At 41.5% G+C, this 5411-nt stretch overlaps 1 non-coding gene across 1 annotated transcript; it reads right to left on the reverse strand.

Moving 5' to 3' along the window:
• Positions 1 to 4651: 4651 nt before the first annotated feature.
• Positions 4652 to 4815, reverse strand: LOC114009301 (U1 spliceosomal RNA). The gene has a single exon (XR_003550747.1). It is a non-coding gene; the product is annotated as a U1 spliceosomal RNA (small nuclear RNA).
• Between the last annotated feature and the right edge of the window lie 596 nt (positions 4816 to 5411).

Raw genomic sequence — 5411 nt, forward strand, 5'->3', positions numbered from 1 at the left:
AGAGAAATATTTTAGACAAGATCTTGCCTTTAATCCTGTCATCCTCCCAGTTAGCCAGGATTACAAATGGGTGCAACTGTACCCAACATGTTCAAATTGGCCAAGCATCCAAATCCAGGCTTCCTCTGTGGCCTCCAGTCTCCCAATTGGTGGGACTTCCTGTGCACTACTGCAGATATGTACCCTGGGTACCTGGAGGAAAAGAAAAGGCAGTAGCATAGAACAAGCTAACTTCTATGTCATAATAGTTACCTTACATTTTTCTATAGTATAATACTTGAGATACCAAAATTCAAATTTTTTGAGAGATTGTTGTTATAGGGCACATGCACTCACTATAGAGATGGAGAGAGACACAAGGCAAGAAATCACCCCCCAGGGCGTACATCCACACCGCAATCCCTTCCCCTCCATTCTCCTCTTGGGGTTTTTTGGGCATGCATGTACATGCACCCAGTCTGAGTTTTAAGTTACCGGGTTCAGGACTCAAACTGTGGTTGACTACGTGGGAGTCCAGCAATGTAACCATTACACCATCTGCTGGTCCCTCACAATTTGAATGTAAGACTCAAGAGAGATTGACAGGAATTCTGAGGTTCAGTTGACAGTGGTGTGAACTCGTTCACTCATTTAGTCATTTGTCCATTTGCTCATCCCTTACCTCTGAACTAGACACTGTGATTGTCGCTGAACCATTTTATCTTTCTCCAGTGTCAGGACAATGGCATTTGATGATAGGAAGATGAGTCTACAATGCTTGGTATGTGCACATTGGAGAAGGGGAATCAAAAATGACAGCATCCCTCCGCTTGCAGAGCTTACCTAGAGCTAATCACGTTTATCCGAGGTCTTCTCTGGGAGGTCCTGGATGGAAGTAGAAGGTACGAAAGAGGTTACCATTTCCTCTTCATCTGAGTAACTCCTGCACAGTTTTAGCTTTGTTTTAAGGAATTAAGCCCACTCTTACGGCTCACCTTTCAGATCAGTGAAAGGCTAGAATAAAACATCCCGAGAAATGACTGGCTTTGATTATTAATGGGGGAAAAGAAAACAAGAAGCAAATCATTCGGTTCTCATTCCTGCAGAGAGAGAGAAAGCGAGGACAGAGCCAAGTCTTTGCGTTTACACACCCAAATCCTTTGGCTCAGGCACCGATCACGGCAGATTAGAGGCTGCTGGGTGGAGTGGAACTGCTGTTGCTTCCATTGGGACGGTTGGCTCTGTCTCCCAGAAACGCTGAGTCACTTGAGAAAGAACAGGGGAGGACACCATGCCATCCTGCAACCTCATTGCCCCTGGTGTGTCTGGCTTCTACTGGCCCAAGGCCCATCATTTCAACAGGAGCCTCAGTGGCAGCCAGAGTCCCATCATGACAGCAGAGCAAGACACCAGTCTTTCAAGTACAACTGGCTATTTGTGCTGCCACTGCCTCTATTTAAAGCTGATCAATCCTGATAGCGCCCCTGTCACTATAAACTGCACTTCCCAAAGCTGTATTTTTAAATAGGGAACTGCTTACAATAGCCATTTACAACTGTGTGCTGTTTAATTAGCCAGCCTGGGCAGTGCTGCAGGCGTAGATCACTTGGCCTTAAAGATTTGAGAATGTTAATAGTACAGTATATCATTTTAATTATTACTGGATTAATGTTGTGTCTCAAAGAACACCTAATGCAAATCATGAGAAATGGCCTGAAGTGACCCAAGGGTTATGCAGTATTAGCAAAGTAATAGTTCTGATGCTTAAATAGAAGGACATTTTCTTTGTTCAAATGTCAGTCAGCATTCAACAGAGAGGCTTTGTGGAAGGAAAGCTTCTGTTTCCTTTTTTTTTAAAGGGAGTAAGTGAATATTTTTCTTTTCTTCTTTTCTCTTTTAAATGCTTTTTACGGGGTCCATGCATGTACTCAGAGAGAGAGAGAAAGAGAAGTCACCTTGCAGGAGGATGGTCACAACACACCCCTTGTCTTCCATTCTCTTCTCAGGATTTTGGGCATGCATGCACATGTGCCTGGTGTGTTTTTTGATTGCACTGAAATCTGGGACTTGAACTGAGGTTGACTACCTGGGAGTTGAGTGGCATAACTATTACCCCCTCATCCCATCTGCTGGTCCTACACATGGTGTGTTTTTGATACCTCAGGGTCCGAGACTAGAACTGCACAGTTAGTCATATGGGATCCAATGCCTTTAATCTCCATGCCACCCGCTGGCCCTGGTTTCTTTTATTGATAACAGCATTCTACAGACTAACAAAGCCAGAGTTGAGTTAGGGCTGCCTGTCTAATATGGTAGACCAGTAAAGATGCCACTGGAAGCTTCCAGATTCCATTAGCAAATAGAACCAATGGAAAAAAAACAAAAACAAAACAAAAAAAACAGAAAAGTTAATTTGTAGAGTCTTATTATGGCTTCAAAGTTTGTAGAAAGTTTGAGAAAAAGTCATCTTGCAGAAGCGATGGAGCTAATAAGTTTCAATGAAGATCTCCTAAAAACTTCTCCCAGAACCTCACTTTTGTCACACTGTCCTGTTGCTACTTGTTGGAAAAGAACTTCATTGTATCAGCTGTGCTTAAAGCATGTTGTTTGTTGTAAACCTCTGCAGCAAATCATGATTAAGCCCCTGAAATACATGCCTAAGATAGAAACACGCGAGTAAGTTACTTTGATTCTATCCCACTGAATTCATAATTCACATGGAATTTAACATTCCTCCATGCTCCCTCTACCCCAGCCCCCAAAGGTTCACTATCTTAGGGACTATGAGAGCCAAAAGCTTAAGTGGAAGGTGGTGACAGGTACAGGTTCACTTTATATACTTTTTTAAAGAGTCTTTTGTTTTTGTTTTTGTGTTTGCTATAGGGTGCATGTGCTTTCCAGAGAGACAGAGAAAGAGAAAGTGGAGAAATCACCCTCAGGGGGGATGGCCATGCTGCAATCCCTTCTCCATTCGCCTCTCAGGATTTTGAGCATGCATAGACATGAGACCAGTGTGAGTTGTAAGCTGCCGGATCCAGGACGTGAAATGTGACTGAATACCTGGGAGTCCAGTGACATAAGCATTATGCCACTTGCTGGTCCCCTCAAATGAATTTTTAAAAAGTTATAAAGGTGTCCAATTTGAACAAGGATCCCTTAAAAGTATTATATTGTCTAGTCAATGTGTACAGGGGGAAACTTCATCAGCATGAAGGGCATTTAGGTGGAGAGTTTCTACACAGAGTTTACCCGATTCGCCATGGTTCATCTTTAACAGCTAGGACCCAGAAGGCCTGCTTTTATGATTCTTAGTTTGCATAAAGACCGATGTGGACAGAATTGGGTGACATGTTGGCGGTCTTTAAATAATCATGTGAGCCACAATAATAAAAAATGGCAATAGTTAATATTTATTGAGTGCCTAGATATTCCGGATAGTGTACCAAGCATATCGGATCTCATCTAATTCTCACAACATGACCAAAAGCTAAATATCATGACCTCATCCTACAGATTAGGACCCAGGAGCTCAGAAATAAGAGGAGAACTTCCGAAAGTTCACGGAAATAAAATTAATGTAAGGGTTTATTTTGGTGCAATGATTTTTTGAATCCATGCAGTTTTCTCATAATACACATTTTCCATGAACCTTTTAAAGACCCCTTGTGTGTAGTAAATGGCTCAAGAAGGAGAGATGTGGTCAGCTCTAGAATTTGTTGAACTTCGAAGTATGTTCACTTTCTCCTAGACCACACTTTCTTCCATATATACTTTAAAAAAACAAAATTATTTTTATTTTATGTATCATGATTATTCTTATTTTAAAATTAATTGTAGGGCATCTGCACTTACCAGGGAGAGACAGAGACAGAAAAAAAAAAGAGAGAGAGAAAGTGAGAAAGTAAGCTGCCGTGTTTAGAAGTCAAGCCATGGTTGGCCATGTGGGAGTCCAGTGCCCTAATCACCACTCCACCTGCTGCCCCTCATGTAGTTTTTACTCACATAACGTAAATGGGAGATTGAGTGGAAGACTGACATTCGCATCTAAGACTTCTAGAAGTGTCACCTAGAACAAAAAATAGTGCCCTTTCCAACTATTAAAAAACATTTTTGGCTTATTTTTATTTGCCGTAATGTTTGGGGGGAGTAACTTTGAGACTGTACTTACATATTATGTAGACATTCAGGTAAACATTGAAAGCAATTGCTAATCGCTCATCTGGAACACACTCAACTTAAAGTGGCTTAACCAATTGCTTCAGTGAATTGAGTAGAGTGTAGACCTGCACAGCCCAACAATGTAGCCACTGCCCACATGTGGAATCCTGAGTGATTAAATGCCACTAGCGTTAACTGAGATGTGCTTGTAACTATAAAATAGGCACTACACTTTGAAGGCTTCACCTGAAAAAGTAAATGATCTCATTCATCATTTTTCATATTGAGTGTGTGTTGAATGGATTATAATTTGAATATACTGGATTAGCTAAAATATTGTTTAAAATCAATTTTACCTAGTTCTTTTCATTGTTTTTAAACATATGCATCAGAAAAATTTAAATTGCACTAGTGACTTGCATTCTGTTTCTATTGAACAGCACCAGTACAGGCCAATCCAAAAACTAAGATTGTTATAGATAGCAGTACTGAAATAATATCTTTTTTTTTCCCCCAGGGGAAAGCGCGAGCACAGTTCCCCACTACCACAAATTATACAGTCGAGTTTCCCACATGTGGGGAAATCGCAGGGGTCAGCACATCCGGAGTGCAGTGGATAAGCCTCGTCCTGGGAAAACCACCTTCATCACCATGGTATCTCCCCTGCCTGGTAAGTGTATACTATCTTAATTTAAGAAACAAATGTTTATTTTCTCTTATGTCCATAGCACTCTGCAAAACACTGCAAACAGAAAGATGAAAATAAGTAAAAAATAATAAATAAATAATTAAACAAGCTCTTCAAGAAATCTACAAAGTAGGGACCAGCAGTTAGTGCAATGGTTATGTCACTGGACTCCCATGTAGTCGACTACAGTTCGAGTCCCGGACCTGGCAGCTTAAACTCACACCAGGTGCGTGTGCGTGCGTGCGTGCCCAAGATCATGAGAGGAGACTGGAGGAGAAGGGATTGCGGTGTGGCCATGCCCCCTGGGGGGGGGGGTGATTTTTCGCTTTCTGTCTCTCTGTCTCTGTCTTTCTGGCCAGTGCACGTGCCCTATAGCAAAATCCTCTCGAAAGAAAGAAAGAAAGAAAGAAATATACAAAGAAGAGAAGAAAACAGAAATATTTATAATTAGCACACAGGAGGAAATGGCAAAGCAAGGAAGGGCTATTGCCATTACAAATTGGCATTACTTCTAAATCCTGCTTCTGCCTTGGTCACTATCAGAAATCTTCACCCAGTCATCCTTACAGGAAACCTGGCCAGACAA

This window comes from Tupaia chinensis, unplaced genomic scaffold (genome assembly GCF_000334495.1).
Source record: "Tupaia chinensis unplaced genomic scaffold, TupChi_1.0 Scaffold000048_1, whole genome shotgun sequence".
In the NCBI taxonomy this organism is placed as follows: Eukaryota; Metazoa; Chordata; class Mammalia; order Scandentia; family Tupaiidae; genus Tupaia; species Tupaia belangeri.